This window comes from Lepidochelys kempii, chromosome 3 (genome assembly GCF_965140285.1).
Source record: "Lepidochelys kempii isolate rLepKem1 chromosome 3, rLepKem1.hap1, whole genome shotgun sequence".
Taxonomy (NCBI): domain Eukaryota; kingdom Metazoa; phylum Chordata; order Testudines; family Cheloniidae; genus Lepidochelys; species Lepidochelys kempii.
Window position 1 is genome coordinate 45,425,317 of NC_136382.1, and position 18,645 is coordinate 45,443,961.

At 44.4% G+C, this 18,645-nt stretch overlaps 1 long non-coding RNA gene across 3 annotated transcripts in view; it reads right to left on the reverse strand.

Annotated features, from left to right (window-relative positions):
• Positions 1-7,728, reverse strand: part of LOC140908151 (uncharacterized) — a 149,495-nt gene extending 141,767 nt beyond the window's left edge. The window contains exon 1 of one of the 3 annotated variants that reach the window (XR_012157784.2): positions 7,411-7,728. This is a non-coding gene — a long non-coding RNA (uncharacterized LOC140908151). The remainder of the gene's footprint in view (positions 1-7,410) is intronic. The other 2 variants (XR_012157783.2, XR_012157785.2) reach the window with 2 other exon arrangements.
• Between the last annotated feature and the right edge of the window lie 10,917 nt (positions 7,729-18,645).

Genomic DNA, 18,645 nt, shown 5'->3' on the forward strand with positions numbered 1-18,645 from the left:
ATTTTATCATATCTGGGGACCACTTTTGGAAAAGAACAAAAATGCAGATAATAGAAGGTTGACCAAACACAAATGGGTCTTTTAAAGGTAACAAATACAGATTATAAATAAGATTTGTTCATACTTTATTTAAATATCAGGTATATTAATAATTATAAAACAAAGGTTTTTTAATAGTTGAATAAAAGCCTTTTTCTCACTGCTTTTATCTGTGGTTAGTTTACCTCTCCACTCTTAGCACTCATATATAGAGACACTACATTACATATCAGATCATGAAATATGCAAAGTTCTTTAGATGAAAGGTTCTGTATACATATTAGTCATTATTACTGTTATTGTTATTTAGACTTATTCAAAAGCTGAAAGAGGGTGCCACCTATTTGTCTTAGATGCCTTAATATAACTTCATAATACAACAAACCCAAAATCCAGGCCTAACTAAAGTCCAGGAATACAATTCAATCTTACCCCTAACAGCAAACCAAGCAACCAGAAAGTTCATATCCCCCTTCCCCTCCCACAGATCACCACCCTTACATCCCCCCCAAACACCATTTTCAAATGTTGTGGGGAAATATTATCTTTACATCATGCCTTCAAGATCATCAGAATTGGGCTATTATGGACTGAATGGCAGAATAAATTCCAAAGCTGTGGGATCCTTACAGAGAACTCCCTGACAGTGGCTCCTCTTCTTATATATCAGTATTGGGCTCAAGCCCTTGTGGTGGTGGTATGGTACAGGAAGAGAGATAATCTCAGGTTGTTTTATTATGCTGTTCTTCTAGAATCATTTCTGTAAAATGGGCCGGCAAACTTTTTGGCCTGAGGGCCGCATCGGGCTTCAGAAAATTGTATGGAGGGCCGGTTAAGGGAGGCTGTGCCTCCCCAAACAGCCAGGCATGGCCTGGCCCGCACTTCTCGCTTCCTGATGCCCCCACCCGGACTCCTGCCCCATCCAACCCCCCCGTCCCCTGACTGCCCCCAGAACCCTCACCCCTGACTGCCTCCCGCCACCCCATCCAACCCCTCCTCTCCTTCCTTACTGCCCCCCCGGGATCCCTGTTCCCCACCCTCTGACCGTCCACGCCCCCCCGGAACTCTCCTGCCCTCTATCCAACCCCCCCGCTCCCTGGCTCCTTACCGCGCTACCTGGAGCACCAGTGGCTGGAGCCCGGCTGGAGCCTGCCACGCCACCGCGCAGCCCAGAGCACTGGGTCAGGCTGGGCTCTGCAGCTGCGCTGCCCCAGGAGCTCACAGCCCCGAGCATTGCACCGACAGCGTGGCGAGGAGAGGCTCTGGGGGAGGGGGAACAGTAGGGGAGGGGCCCAGGACTAGCCTCCCAGGCCAGGAGCTCAGGGGCCGGGCAGGAGGGTCCCACAGGCCGGATGTGGCCCGTGGGCTGTAGTTTGCCCACCTCTGCTGTAAAATATGAAATCGAACAATTCTAGAGCAGGCCACTCATCTTTTTTAAAAAAAAAAACAACAAAACCTACATTCCCCCTCATGATTTAACATTTTCTTTAGTCAGCTAGCTTCATACAAAATGGTCATTTATATTAGCTGGCAGTGATAGAAATAGGGATTAGCCTTAATCTATTCTAATTAATATGGTGAGATTCTCTAGGTCACATTTGAATTGTGGAAAATCTGTAGTGAAGAGGCTGGAAAAGAGAAATGATCTGTAGAAATTAACTTGTGATAATTAACTTGTTGAAATAGATATGTTATGGATTAATAAATGCAAAGTCCAGTGCACCATGTTTTCTACTATTTTTGTGTGTGTGATCTTCTGCCTGGAAATAGAAATTGGGAACGAACACACACACACACCCTCCCTTTATCTCTTCTGGTACAGCCATTATTTCAACCAAGCGCAGATCATAGTTTCCCATCCATACCTCCCAGCTGGTCAGCCGGTTAGACTGATTTGCTCATGAAAACCTTTTAATCTGTTTCTAGTGTATTCTATAAGGGAAAGCTGCTCAACTCCCATTGATCTGGATGAGTGCTATAACCAACTAGTGGCCACAAGTATCAACATAAAATACATGGGAAACACAGATAATTTGGGGACTAAAATAAGTGACGTTTCTTGAAATGAGGGACATTTGAGCAGGTTTGATGAGGAGCATAATCTGATATTATCACAATTATTTGGATTACAGTAGTGCCTGAGTCCCAGTTGAGATCAGGGCCCTATCGTGCTAGACACTGTACAAAGATGTAGTATGAGATAGCTCTTGGGACAGGGACTTTCAGTTGAAATAAACAAGACAGATAAAGGGTGTCAGTGGCACAGAGAAGTGAAGTGACTTGCCCAAAGTCACACAAGTGGTCAGTGGTAGGGTCAAGAAAAGACTGCATGACTCTTCAGTCCTAGTGAAATGTTCTATCCAGTGGACCACTTTGCCTCTCATAACATTACTTACAGATAATGCTGTATATTAAGGCCCAGATCCACAAAGGGATTTAGTGCCTAGAAAATCACAGGAAAAACACTGGAATCCACAAAATCTGAGTTCGGCTCCTAGGTTTCCTATACAATACATGGGGCAAGGTAGGTGCCTTAGAATGGGATCTACAAAAGCAAGTATGTCAGGCTGGGATGTGCTAAACTAGCCAATGGGAAATGCCAAAGAGGGGGATGTGTCCTAAGACCCCACGCCGCACCCCCAACCCCCTTATGGAGATAGGTGCCTAAGTCCAGGCTGCAGTGAGGCACCTCTCTCTGCTTGCTATCTATGAACCAGGGGGAAGATAGGTGTTTAGCTATCTAACTCACGTGGGGGCTGAAATGGAAGGGTGACCTGCAGCCAATGGGAGCTGAGGGGGCAGTGGTTGCAGGCAGGAACAGTGTGCGGAGCCACGTTTCTCCCTCCACCTCCTGGGGGCCGCAGGGGCATGCTGGCTGCTTCAGGGAGTGGTGTGGGTCCGGGGCACAGTGGTTAGGGCATTCACCTGATGGAGACCACCAGTTCAAGTCCCCACTCTGCCTGAGGAAGAGAGAGGATCTGAGCAGAGCACTACCACCTCTCAGGTGAGCACCCTGCCCACTGGACTCTCTCACTCTCTGCCCCAATTAATATTTAATTCAAATGAAACAACTTCAATAGGAGAGATTGAGGGAGACCCACATCAGTATATCCCATAATCCAGTGGTTAGGCCACATGAGAGGTGGCAGATCCCTGTTCAAATCCCTTCTCATCTTCAGGGGTTCGGGAAGACTTGAACCAGGATCTCCCACATCCCAAGAGAATAACCCCAACCACTAAGCTAAAGGTTATGAAGGAGATTGTGCTCCTCCTCCTCTGTTATGTATAAATCTAGGTGGGCTCTAAGCAGGCCTACAAGATGAGCCCCCATACGTAAATTAGACGGAGGAGCATCTACTTTCCTCCACACAGGCTGGAGCTAGGGGTCTGGGTGCTTACATTGGGGCAGCAGCATGCACAGATGCAGAAATTTTGGTGCCTTGGGAACTTTTACTGCAAGAATTTATGTGCTGAGTGAGTTCAGGTTCCTACAGGATTGGATGGCAGCCAAGCAGGAGCTTTGTGGAGCACAGTGGAGCCTAAAAGCAGGATTTAGGCACCTATTTATTTTTGTGGATCATGCCTAAGTGTCTAGTATTACAGTGATGGATGCCCTAAAATCCTGTAGAGTCCTTATTTTTTATTCAGTTTTCAGAGTAACAGCCATGTTAGTCTGTATTCACAAAAAGAAAAGGTGTACCTGTGGCACCTTAGAGACTAACCAATTTATTTGAGCATAAGCTTTCATGAGCTACAGCTCACTTCATCGGATGCATACTGTGGAAAATACAGAGGATATTTTTATACACACAGACCATGAAAAAATGGGTGTTTATCACTACAAAAGGTTTTCTCTCCCCCCACCCCACTCTCCTGCTGGTAATAGCTTATCTAAAGTGAATTTGTCCTGGAAATGGCCCACCTTGATTATCATACACATTGTAAGGAGAGTGATCACTTTAGATAAGCTATTACAAACAGGAGAGTGGGGTGGGAGGAGAGAAAACCTTTTGTAGTGATAAACACCCATTTGTTCATGGTCTGTGTGTATAAAAATATCCTCTGTATTTTCCACTGTATGCATCCGATGAAGTGAGCTGTAGCTCACGAAAGCTCATGCTCAAATAAATTGGTTAGTCTCTAAGGTGCCACAGGTACTCCTTTTCTTTATTCAGTTTTGTGTGCCCGCAGCCATACACGTTATGCACAATGCATACCATGGTGGAGTGAGGCTGCACAGGCTCCTGGGCAGTTAGCCCTGGTGCAGGAGCCTGCCCCATAGCAGCAGAGAGGAGCAGCAGTGCTGGCAACCCCACTGCCCACTCAGATTTGGCCCACAACCTCTCCATTATAATAGAGGGGTGCAGGGGCCAAGCCCAATTAGCCCTGTGTTCCCCATGTTCCGGATCTCAATGTCACTCACTCAGTTTTGGCATTGCCACCCTCTACCCCATCAAAATGGAGGGTCTGGGGGACCAATCCTGAGTGGTCAGTGGAGAACAGTGCTACTCCTCCTCATCACTGCTGAGGGGCTGGCTCCTGCACCAGGGCTCCCCCACTCAGCCTTGCCCCGCTTCCAGCCCGCTCTGCTTGCAGGACTCGCTCAGCCTCAAGACCTTCTAAAAGTATGAGAGAACAAGTGAGAGTGATTCAGTTGTACATACCATTTGAAAAATTTCAAGGGGCATCCTTGCAGCTGCTGATACAAATTTTCATACATAGAATATCAGGGTTGGAAGAGACCTCAGGAGGTCATCTAGTCCAACCCCCTGCTCAAAGCAGGACCAACCCCAACTAAATAATCTCAGCCAGGGCTTTGTCAAGTGGGCTTTGCCATAATCACTCTCTCATTAAAGGGTATTTAAATGATGTCATCAGATTAATCTTTATGTTATTTGCTGATGCTATATACATGTATTAGAACCCTGCTTTAACATTTTCCCCTCAAATGGTATATTTGAACCATAAATGCAGAACACCAGACACTCACTGGTTATTCACTTAGTGTAGCAAAGTTAATGCTGCAAGTTTTTATCAAGCAGATAATAAAACTAAGCAGTACATGAGCATTAAGAAAATTCTATTATCGGCTGGGAAATTAGGATAATTTCTCCTGTAGTTTCAGGAAAAACTAAAATGATACCTGTTTCTATCGCACTTCCAATTCTGCCATTCTTCAAAGATTTTCTAGTTAAAAGTAAAAAAGAAAGAGCTGCCTCCATTTTGAGTTTGAACATTTTCCTTTAAGAGATTCCATGTACTGCTGCTTTAAAATTAACTCTCACCTTGGGGCAAATGGGAACCAATGAAGCAATCAGGCTCCGATAATGACAATGGAAAATGTTTCACAGACTTTCTATTAGGAATGGAAAAACAGTAATTAAAGTGCTAAAAATGCATTTATGGAAACTTCAGAAAACACAGGGGTCTGTGATTACCATAAGAAAAATTGGAATCTTACTTCTGCCTTCCTCTAGCTTTTGCCTGTAATAAAGTGATTCACTATAGAAGTTAAATAGATTGATTTGGGGTTGTATTTTCAAAAGCACCCAATTGATTTTAGAGAATGAGTCCCACTGAAGGTAGATAGGACTTGTGCCCCTAAGTCACTTAAGTACTTCTGAAAACCTCATCCTTTGAAATAAAAATCATCACTGGTTAAACCTATTGCATTATTCAGCATAAATTCCATGTAGAGCAACATATTTTCATTTTTAATCCAGGGCCCATTCCTACAATCCATGCTCACATGAGTAGTTTCATTTCATTCGGTAGAACTACCCAAATGAATAAGTACTGCTCATGAGAATATGGTTGAAATTGTGTTTCATCCTTATCAGTTGCTACCAGCATCAGTTAGAACATGATAGCATGTATTAATGTAACACAAATCACAACCAGTTTGTTAATATATTCTGTAAAATGATACACAGCAAGTTCTACTGCAAACTGACAGTCATGCTAAAGAAAATACATTCAGAGAGATACCTATCCTCAAAACGTTGATTGTATTTATATTTTTTTCCATTGGAACAATGTTCCTTAAATCTTGTGGCTAGTCTCTAAAGATTATGGGGTGCCTCGAGTAGGGAAGCTAACTCAGTGCAATTTTTATGCTGTCATAGGGACTGAGTACAGGACCTGGTCACCGTGTCCTGGGACAGGAATCATCATGATTAAAGCCAGGTAAATGGTCTGAGAGGAGAACATAGCTGTCAGGTTAGATGTAGCTCTTTGAGTGACTTTTTTTTTATTGATGTGGGTGAGTGAAGGGAGTGAGATTTTTCTGACTTAAGCTGTCTCCCTGCCTAATTTTCATTGTTTTTGTCCTCCTTTTTCTCCCTGCTGTTCTGTCTGCTATCTCTTCTCTTTTTGATCACCTCCCTTTCACTCTCCACCCCCCACTTCCTCATATTTTGGTTGCCTCCTCCTTTGTGGTCTTGTCTTTTACAATCACATGCCTCCCTTTTAATTCTTACTTTCTTCTCTCTTTCTCAGGCCTGGTCTACTCTACACAATTAGGTCGATGTGAGGCATGTTACGCTGACCTAATTATGTCAGTGTACATACTACAACCTTGTCCCACCGATGTAAGTGCCCTACTACAAAGACATAATAACTCCACCTCCATGAGAGGTGTAGGGCTTATGTCGGTCTAGTTAAGGGGAGACACTGTCTGTGCAGACACTGCATTCCTTACATCAGCTGTTGGATATTTTGTCAATTTCACGGCTCTATGCATGGAGCCATGAAACTGACAAGAAAGCCAAGCAGCTAGACCCCAGCTGCCCCCTGTGAGGGGTTGGATCACAGAATCCCCCTGGGGGCTGCCAACTGATGTGCCAAGACTACTTCTGCCCCTGCTTTCCTTGCCCTCCCAGCTGGGGACTTCAGTGCCCTGCCTGGTTTGAGCCAGACCCGCTAGCCTGCTGCAAACCCAGGCCCAGGTCTGAACCACGTCCCCTAACAGCTGTAGGCTTAAACTGAAAGCAGCTTAAGAAGCGTTCCTGTCTTTAACACTCAGATGCCCAACTCCCAATGGGGTCTAAACCCCAAATAAATCCGTTTTACCCTGTATAAAGCTGATACAGGGTAAACTCATAAATCGTTCGCCCTCTATAACACTGGTAGAGAGATATGCACAGCTGTCCATCCCCGTCCCCCCACAAGCATTACAGAGTAAGTATAAATTACTTACTCTGGATTAAATAATAAGTAAAAAGTTATTTTATTAAATACAGAAAGTAGGATTTAAGTGGTTCCAAGTAGTAATAGACCGAACAAAGTGAATTACCAAGTAAAATAAAATAGAACATGCAAGTCTATGTCTAATACAGTAAGAAAACTGAATACAGATAAAAAATTCCTCACCCTTAGAGGAATTCCAGTAAGCTTCCTTTTACAGACTAGTGTCCTTCTAGTCTGCGTCCAGCAATCACCCACACCCCCTGTTGTTACTGTCCTTTGTTCCAGTTTCTTTCAGGTATCCGTGGGGGTGGAAAGGCTATCTCTTTAACCAGCTGAAGACAAAATGAAGGGGTCTCCCATGGGTTTAAATAGACTTTCTCTTGTGGGTGAAGACTCCCCCTCTCTCCTATGCAAAGTCCAGCTCCAAGATGAAGTTTTGGAGTCACCTGGGCAAGTCACATGTCCGTGCATGACTCAGTTTTTATAGGCAGCAGCCATGGTTCACATGCTACCTTGAATGTCCTCAGGTAGACTTCTTATCTTGATTGGAGCCTTCCAAGACTCATTGTGCATTAAGTGCTTCTTGACTGGGCACTTAACTTGCAAATTCCTTTCTAAAGAAGCTGAGCAAATTCCTTACTAAGGTTATTTAAAATCAAACAAGTATACAGCCAATATTCATAACTTTGAATACGATAATGACACATGCATACAAATAGATGAATAGATTCACTAGATCATAACCTTTACAGAGATATGTTACATGGCATATGTAGCATAAAACATATTCCAGTTATGTCATATATTATTCATAAGCATATTTCCATAAAGCCTTACAGGGGGCACTGTCACACCCCCGACTCCCTGTTCCTAGCTGGATTGCTGCGCAGAGGCTCCCTGCTCAGGGCCCCCAGAAGCCCTGGGCAGCTGCAACCTCCGCTCCCAGCTGCCCCCTCCTGGTGAGGACCGGCACCACCAACAGAAGGAGGGTAGTGTGAACATTACTGCAGTGGCTGTAATTCCACCTAACATAGGTTGACTTAGTATTGTAGTGCAGATATACCCTCAGTTTGTCCATCTCTTCTCCTGTCGCCTTTCCCCAAATCCACAGGGAAAAAGCCCACTTGGAGACATCTTCCCCCACATACACTTACATTTGTTTAGCTCAATTTCAGTCTCTCATTCCTGCCCCCAACGGCATGTTTGTCTCATTGCTGTTGTGCAGAGGACTGTTCATTAGGTTGTCCAAGGTAACAAAAATGTAACTCAGCCTGTTCCATAAAATTGTTCACAAAAATTGAAGACAAATAGACTGGCTCAAACAGAATCGTTTAAGTTGAAAGACCTGTGACAAGGGGTCTTCAAGGCTCCTGCTAAAGTTGTGGGTTGATAGGATGACAAGATGAAAGATTCTAGAAATGGGAGGAAATGTTTACTACTGAAATCACCAGAATGTATTTTGATTGGATAAAATTAATGGGAAGGGACTGCCATCCCTTCTTGGACATTATCTCAGTGTCATTGAATAGGAGCAAGGCGGACAAATGGACTGGAATGAGGTGCCACCATATCCTGGGACCTTGGGAACCACCATGACTGCATTGGGCCTACATCATCCTGATCCTGAAAGGCATCCTGACCAGACTAGGCCAGTGAGCGGGAACTGATAACATTACCATCCTCACCAGCTTTGGCTAAATCATCAACACCTAGCAAGTGAGTGTGAGTTCCTGCTGTCACCACTCCCCCATGTCAGTTTCTTTTTCCATCTTATTTCTCCTCTTTCCTTTCTCTCTTTTCACTTTCTGTTTTAATAATAGTCTAGCTTATCCAAACAAGACTACATCTTTAGCTACATTGCTGTGAGCCCATGATCAGGGAGACAGCTAAAAAATAATGCCTTACACAGTCCGATGTTGATACAAGTCGGCCAGGTCTTGGAATGGATAAGACCATGTGCTAGTGTAAGTGGGGGAATAGTCCCGCTATTGTGGGGAACTTTCCTGGCTTCTGCACTACCCCGGTGAAGTGGGCTAGCGAAAGGATCTGAGTCCTCTCTCCCACTTCCTTTACCCAGTGGCCTCCCTGCCCTTGAGGACTCCCCTTCCACTCTCCTGTCTGGCAGAGTCCTCGTAACCCCAACAAGGCTGGGCCCAGGATTCCTAGGGGACTCGACCACCAACTCTGCTGTGGTCACCTAGGTCAGGGGCTAGGGTGTCCCCACTCCGGGGTACTCTCTCTGCACTGGGCACTTAGAATCATAGAATCATAGAATATCAGGGTTGGAAGGGACCCCAGAAGGTCATCTAGTCCAATCCCCTGCTCGAAGCAGGGCCAATTCCCAGTTAAATCATCCCAGCCAGGGCTTTGTCAAGCCTGACCTTAAAAACCTCTAAGGAAGGAGATTCTACCACCTCCCTAGGTAACGCATTCCAGTGTTTCACCACCCTCATAGTGAAAAAGTTTTTCCTAATATCCAACCTAAACCTCCCCCACTGCAACTTGAGACCATTACTCCTCATTCTGTCATCTGCTACCATTGAGAACAGTCTAGAGCCATCCTCTTTGGAACCCCCTTTCAGGTAGTTGAAAGCAGCTATCAAATCCCCCCTCATTCTTCTCTTCTGCAGACTAAACAATCCCAGCTCCCTCAGCCTCTCCTCATAAGTCATGTGTTCTAGACCCCTAATCATTTTTGTTGCCCTTCGCTGGACTCTCTCCAATTTATCCACATCCTTCTTGTAGTGTGGGGCCCAAAACTGGACACAGTACTCCAGATGAGGCCTCACCAATGTCGAATAGAGGGGAACGATCACGTCCCTCGATCTGCTCGCTATGCCCCTACTTATACATCCCAAAATGCCATTGGCCTTCTTGGCAACAAGGGCACACTGCTGACTCATATCCAGCTTTTCATCCACTGTCACCCCTAGGTCCTTTTCCGCAGAACTGCTGCCTAGCCATTCGGCCCCTAGTCTGTAGCAGTGCATTGGATTCTTCCATCCTAAGTGCAGGACCCTGCACTTATCCTTATTGAACCTCATCAGATTTCTTTTGGCCCAATCCTCCAATTTGTCTAGGTCCTTCTGTATCCTATCCCTCCCCTCCAGCGTATCTACCACTCCTGCTAGTTTAGTATCATCCGCAAATTTGCTGAGAGTGCAATCTACACCATCCTCCAGATCATTTATGAAGATATTGAACAAAACTTCTCTGACCCACTGACCATTACATACAAGTTAAAGCAAATGCAAGTTATTTAATCAACAATTAATTTTGAAAAGAATAAGAAAAAATCGGAAAGGTTAAAGGAAACACTCCAACCTGCTCTGTGGCAGGGAACATCACAGTGTCTCTGGAATGTCAGGGCAGTTCACAGTCTGTTCCTTGTAGGTCCCAGGCCTTCTTCTCAGGCCCTGGCTTTGCTGCAGGGATGCCGTGGGTTGGACACTTGCTCTGGTGGTGGCCACACACTCTCAGGCTCTAAGTGGGAGGACTCTTCTTCCCAGTGTCGCCCCCGCCCTGACGGGGTTATGATCCAAGCCTGGCCTGCAGAGCCTCTTGGCTGAGGTGTCTCCCTGTGCTGGGCCCGCTGCCCAGGGTCCCCCTCGCTCTCCCCAGCTGCTCACTGCACCCAGCTCTGGACTGCACCAGCCCCAGCTCCACCACTCTGTCTCTGCACAGCTGCTGCTGCTCTGCCTCCAGCTCCCTGGGCTGCTTCTTTGGCCCCTCTGGCTCTGGTTGCTACAGCTCTGCTCCCAGGACAGGTCTGCTCTGCAGGCTGCTTCTGTGACTCTCCTCCCTGGCCTCCTGACTCCCTGATTAGCCTGCTCACCCTGTCTTTCAGGCTGACCTGGAGCATTGGCCTCTCCCCATTGTTCCTGGGGGCTGTCAGTCTCAGGGTCCTGATTCCCCACCGACCCTTCCCCCTTTTTAGTACTGGGCGCTAGCAACTAAAACACCCCCACTGAATGTTAGTAAGGGGGCAATAGTTCCCTTACACTGGGGTTATGTTTCTCCAACAGTGAGGTTGCAAGCAAGAGTCAGTCCCAGAAACAGAAGCTGTATTTTCTATCTTTGCTGTTCTTTTGTCTTCCATTTTGTGCATCTGTCTCTTTTTCTCTCAAAAAAAACCCCCAAAACATGTTCAGACTTCAACAATAACAGCAACAACAGATGCTGCTCAACTAACTTCTCTTTTCCTCAAAAGGGACAACTAATACCATTTCCTCTTGATTCAAGCGGTGAGCCAATATTTGGGGCATTCCTGGGTGTTTCTATTAGGAGAAGTTGGTTATACAAGTCAGGTATATTCTTTTGTATAATCCAGTTTATTAACAAAGAGTGTACACAAAGTCCTGTTTGGGAACGCAGTAGGAACAAACAGCAGCTGGCAGTTTCTTGCTCACAATCTCTAAGCCTTCCCATGCAGCCAGTACTCTGCCCAAAAGAATCTCTTAGGGCCACACTCTCACCCTGCTTCTCTCACTGTCTGCTCACTTACTGATTTCTTACACACACAAAATCATTGCTCCAGCCCCTGTGTTTGCAATCAGTCTGTAGGGAAGCCCCTGGGGACACATGGCTCAGCTTTTTACGCAGGCCTTTCCATGCTAATTTATACTTTGGTGGTAACATCTATTGCATCGCCTATCATCACTGAGGTTTGTGATTGCCCACAGATCAAAAGGTATGTCTATACTTCAAGCTGGAGATGAGATTCCTAGCTAGAGGAGACAAACTTGCATTTGCTTTGATTGAGCTAGCATGCTAAAAATAGAGTGTACCCACCGCCATGCCATTCAAGGGGCTAGCCTCCCCAAATCCGTGTCTGTCAGAGGTGTTAGGTACTTACATGGGGCAGCTAGCTCCTCCTACTGTTTGCACTGAAAAATTCACATCCCTGAGTGATGCAGTTAATCCAACATAAATCCCTGTACAGACAGGGCTAGGCTGACAGAATAATTCTTCCGTCAACCTAGCTACCACCTCTCAGTAACTACTGCAGCATTTCAACTGTACACCAGCCCTGAGTCTGATGCAAATGAAAAGAATGTGAAACCACATGAGAGGAAAACTTCAGAAAAAACCCAAAAGCCACAGGATGGGGTACTGCTTACAAATAAAATCAATGGATTTGGGCGGTATAGCTGGTGGTATTGAGGAACATCCTTGACCCTTCATCGAAGAGACAGTGTGTTATGAAGGGAGGGTCACAGACAACCTGGCTGGAAAACACTGCAAAGACTTTGGGTGAACTCAGCTTCATTAGACAAGATCATATCTTGTTAATTAAGTCCTGGCTCTAGAAGGCTTTGACTCTTAGAGATCACCCAGACCAGTAAGGGGTTCTGTCACCATCTGCCTTGTAACGTTGGGTGTTTTGATGCTATGCTGCTGTGGCTCAAAGCCCTGACACCAGTAGCCAGCCTTCAAGCACAAAAGTCTCTCTCTGGCTTCCACCACCCTAGTCCCTGCAAGGTGACCCCAACAGCCCTTCCCGTCCTGAGTCTCCCCAAATCCATCTACCCTGAGTTCTTAATTACCAGAACCTTGGACTTTTCCCCTCTGGTTTGTCACACACCCCCCCCCAAGGTGTAAAAACAGTCCCCAATTACAAGTTCACTTTGGCACATGCTCCACACAGTTTGCACACCAGAGACTTCCTTCGGGTAACTGTAAACAAAGAGTTCATTTAATAGAAAAATCAGAGATTCAAAGATGAAATAGTAAGGAAAAGCAAATTATAGTGGGGCGGCTCCCCCACTCCAAGGTAAAAGGGATTAAGAGCAGCTGAGGGAGGCTGGAGAGGTAGATGGCCCCAGGTGTGGCTGGTTTAATCAGGCCCAAGCTAGCCCTGGTAAGAGGCCTGGGGGGGACAGGAGCTGAAGAAGTTTCATTCTAGCCCTGGCATGGGAAAGGCTAGCTGCATGGGAGCAAGGTACCTGAAGCGGAGCAGTGCTGAGGAAGGGCAAAGGGAGCTGGGGAGCTCTAGCCAGGTAAACCCCTGGGTTGCAGGCCTTGTTAAAGGCCCAAAAAAGGTACTGGGGCTGCAGAGGGGCAGCCCGGGGATAGGCAAAGGCTGCAGGTCCTATCCCATTGCCAATGATGAGTGGCCATTACAGACTGTAGTTTGCCCCAGGGAAAAGGGGATAGATGATGACTGGCAGTAGCCACTGAGGCAAGATGGGCTTAGAGGAGTGGGGGTTCCCTGGAGGGGAGACCCAGAGTGTGGGGACACTGCAGTGGGGAAGCACCCCAAGGTAAGGGGCACTGGGGGTACAGGAGGGACATGGGGCCTGAGGCAGGCAAGACACCAGCTGCCAGAGGGTGCTTCAGAGCTGGAGTTGAGCTAATTCCCAAGGTGACCAGCAGAAGGTGCCGCACTAGTGAGTTGTCACTCTGTTGCACAAATACATACAAGTCATGCAGAAAACAAAGATGCAACTTCTGGCTTTACTCTTCTATATTAGATACATCACTTTTTCTCATATAAGTTAACTCTTATATGAGGGAGATTCCCAAACCTTAGCCATTCTTTTTAGGTGACAAATCTGAGGAACTGTCCCAGATTGAGTTGTCATTAGAGGAGATTTTAGAACAAATTGATAAAGTAAACTGTAATAAGTTACTAGGACCAGATAGTATTCACCCAAGAGTTCTGAAGGAACTCAAATGTGAAATTGCAGAACTACTAACTATGGTATGTAACCTATCATTTAAATAGGCTTCTGTACCAGGTGACTGGAGTATAGCTAATGTGATGCCAATTTTTAAAAAAGGCTCCAGAGGAAATCCTGGCAATTACAAACCAGTAAGCCTAACTTCAAGGCAAATTGATTGAAACTCTAGTAATGAACAGTTTTATCAGACACATAGATGAACGTGATTTGTTGAGGAAGAGTCAACATGTTTTTTTGTAAAGGGAAATCATGCCTCACCAATTTACTAGAATTCTTTGAAGGCATCAACAAACATGTGGACAAGGGTGATCCAGTGGATATAGTTTACCAAGATTTTCAGAAAGCTTTTGACAAGGTCCGTCATCAAAGGCTCTTAAGCAAAGTAAGCTGTCATGGGATAACAGGGAAGGTTCTCTCATGGATCAGTAACTCCTTAAAAGAAAGGAAACAGAGTACGGATAAATGGTCTATTTTCAGAATAGAGATAGGTAAACAGTGGTCTGTACTAGGACCAGTACTATTCAATATATTCATAAATGATCTGGAAAAAGCGGTAAACAGTCCAAAGTAGACTGTGAAGAGTTAGGGATCTCACAAAACTGGGTAACTGGCTAATAAAATGGCAGATGAAATTCAATGCTGATAAATGCAAAGTAATGCACCTTGGGAAAACATAATCCTATCTATACATATAAAATGATGGGGGTCTAAATTAGCTGTTACCACTTGAGAGAGATCTTGGAGTCAATGTGGCTAGTTCTCTGCAAACATCCACTCAATGTGCAACAGCAGTCAATAAAGCTAACAATGTTGGGAATCATTAAGAAAGGGATAGATAATAAGACAGAACATATCTCATCTATATAAATCCATGGTATGCCCACATCTTGAATACTGTGTGTAGCTGTGGTTGCCGCATTTAAAAAAAAAATTGGAATTGGAAAAGGTACAGAAAAGGGCAACAAAAATGACTAGGGATATGGAATGGCTTCTGTATGAGGAGAGATTAATAAGAATGGGACTTTTCATCTTGGAAAAGAGATGACTAAGGGGGGATATTATAGAGGTCTATAAAATAATGATGGGTATAGAGAAAGTAAATAAGGAAGTGTTAATTACTCCTTCTCGTAACAGAAAAACTAGGGGTCACCAAATGAAATTAATATGTAGCAGGTTTTAAACAAACAAAAGGAAGTATTTCTTCATACAACATACGGCCAACCTGTGGAACTTTTTGCCAGAGGATGTTGTGAAGGGCAAGACTATAACAGGGCTCTAAAGAACTAGATAAGTTCATGCAAGATGGGTCCATCAATGGCTATCAGCCAGGATGGCAGGGATGGTGTCCCTAGCCTTTGTTTGTCAGAAGCTGGGAATGGGTGACGGGATGGATCACTTGATGATTACCTGTTCTGTTCCCTCCCATTCATTCCCTAGCATTGGCTACTATCAGAAGACAGGATACTGGGCTAGATGGGCTATCGCGCTCTGACCCAGTATGGTCGTTCTTATATTGCTGCTGAACAGTTTCCCAGTGTGCCACCTCTCCTAGAGGGGACTCAGTGTTTGATGGACACCTTTCAGCTTAAAGGCTGTCCCTCACTTTCTGGTGCTAATCTCAGACACAAGCCTCCTTTTAAAAGGCTTTTTTTCCCCCTTTCTGTCCCCTCTTTCTCCTGCCATAAAATGACTCATGGTAATTCAGAGTGGGGGGAACTTCCTCCTTTCTTATTTTCCCAGACTTTCAGTTGAGTTCTTCTTTCAGTTTCAATATCTTTCCATTAACTTTAATGGTCCATGATTGGCTCTTCCTGGCTCGATACTTGAAACTGATTTTGTGTAAATAACTTGTTTGGGAGGTGCTTCTCCCTGTCTGATTGATCACTGTCCTGTTGTAAAGTTGTATTACAGGTTCTGAGCACAGTTTTTATAAACCCAAGTATGTAGATTTATAACCATAGTCTATATATGTGCCTAATAATGACCACCAAGTTCAAAACATTATAAGCTTTCATAAAAGACATTACTTGATATCGTTTTATAGTACAATAACATGTTGATTCAACCCCTTGTTCTCTCCCTGATATGTCTGGATCCTGATCGTCAGAAAAGGATGTTATGATTTTATTTTATATGTAACCATTTGTTTCTAGTACTTTCACTTGCTACTTCTAGAATCTTCATACTTGGTTAAAAAATCTTTTACTTGTTTTCACTATAAACATATCTAAGGCCTGGTCTACACAAAAGAGTTAGGTTGACCCAACTGAGTTGCTCAGGGGTGTGAAAAAGCCACAGCTCTTTGGGGCAGGACCGTCTCATATGATGTGTATGAACAAGGCCTAGCACAATAGGGTCCCAATCTCAGCTGTGGTGTATAGGAGCAAGCAACTGCAATACAAATATTTTAATAAAAGGGGTAAAGGTTGCTGGGGAAGTTCAGGGTGCAGTCCCACAAACTATTATTTTGCATAGCCCTAAGGATCCTCCTGCATGTGAAACCTCAGTAACCCAAATAAGGATTTTGTGAGAGAGAACCCTAAAATGTTTCTGTTACATCATGAGATCATTTTGCCAGTGATGAGATCATTTTTCCCCACACAGCTCTGTGACAGAATTTCTCTGGTGGCAACAAAAATTCACTTGTAGCCTCAAGGGAGGAGATGACAGAGGTATGGAGGACGTAAACAGAGACCCAGGAATTTCTAGTGTTCCCTGCTCTCACAATATTTTAGCCTGAAAGGTGAATTGTGCCTTCATAAGGTGAGAACACCTAAGGCACAAAATAAGGATGGGATAAACTTGGTAGAATTCACACCAGACAAATATGTGAACTCCCCTAGGGAGTGGTAGAGAAGCAGATTTCCCACAGAAACTGATCAACCAACAATACTAATAAAGCTATTAAGGACACACAGAAAGGAAACAGACTAATTTTAGTGCATATAAAGTACTGAGAACTCAGAAAGCAGTAACTTTTAAAACACCTGTAACAATTTCTGTACTGTACCAGCAGCCCTACATATATTTGACAATTGTTGTCCTTTTTTTTTTTAAAGGAGTATGAAGCTCTGGTGTGAAGAGGAGAATGGATGAACATTACCAACCATGAAATAGTGGGAATCAATGCATTTAGCATAGACTTTATCTAATTTCTAGCAAGCATCTCTAGTCTCATCACTGACAGAATTATTTACACTGGCCGTGATCGTGAGATTGCCAGAGCTCTGTACTACTTATTTTTAACAAATCCATCTTCAGGCAGTCATTATACTTTGGAGTTTTAAAACTCAGATTCAACTTGAAAGAGAAACATCTTGTATTAAAAAAATAGACCATTACCCCCTCCTACTCATCTTGCCATCCAATCCCTTCTGCTCCAGTCACCATTTCAGTTTAATATGCTCTACAGACAGCCGCTGCAATTTCAAACTCCCTGCTCTCACAGTTAGAGACAGTGGAAATGGAATTGTCAGTAATTGTCAGGGGTGCCTGCTATGCATTAAAGTATATGCTAAAATGGATTGAGCCCTACTATTTAGCAGCATATAATGTTATATAAAGTCCTATTGTACATACAGATGCAGAGTTCCTGGAGTTAAACTGTTGGAGGCATTTTAAATGCTTTTTATATGTAAATAGTAACACCAGTTCCATTTTTGTTTTTTTTAAAAAACAATTTCCCCTACATTGACTTATAGATATAGTGCAGGGCAGTGTGACTGTCAGATCTTGCCCAGCCTAAATTCTGCTGACAACACACATAGGGGCTGGGATTCTTGTAATTTAGCCAGGTGCTTCCTCATCAATAACAAGTTTATTTACCAAAACAAAAAATCTATAGAATGAGGTTAGCTAATCAGAGCTCAGTTTTATAAGGTGAGAGATTTCAGGTTTTGATGGACAGCTCATGCTCACCAGGAAGTTTAAAGAGGTTCTAAATTCAAACATTTTAAATTTCTAAAATGCAGGGGCAGATTGTGGCATGAACTGTGTCAGGGTACAGGGGTGAGGAAAAGGGGGAAAGGATCTGACTCAAAACACACTAAAGTCCACTGGAGTTTTTGCATTGACTTAAATGAACTTTGTATTAGGCCTAAATAGCCTAACCCCTCCTTGTGCCCCAATGCAGATCTGTGCACATTGCAAAGATAATATAAGAAGAGCATTCACAATAGAGCTAGCTCCCCCAAAGAGGGGGATGGAGAAGCACAGCTATTCCTCAAGCCTGGCTACAAAAGCTGATTCTGGATTTTTTTTGCATCCTTAGGATGAAAGAAGCACTCCACTGTTTCTGTGCCTAAGTTGTAGCCATAAGAATATCCCTTTTGGTGCACATACGTGAACAGAGGTGATAATTCATTATAGATGGTGAAAGTTTGTTACCATTTTGTTACCGATGTAAGCAGTGTCAGGATGAGCTCCACCCTGACATCTGGTGGTGAGGTGTGGCAAGTTGTGGAAAAGAACTTCAGGGGCCGATCTCATTTGCATAGGCACACCCACCACGCCTAGAATGAGACCATAGCTGCCCAAATGGTCACTTTGGCTGCTGTGGGATCCCCAGTGTCTCTGTTATTGGGGCAGGAAGAATAAATTGTTATTACCCTGATTATGGGAACTGTGCTTGGAACTGTACGTGGCCTTTTGTTACGATGGAGGGATTCACCATCATCTAAGTAGCACTCGCTAGGCAAGGGTCATGGGTTCCAAAACTGTGTGAATGGAGAGAGGC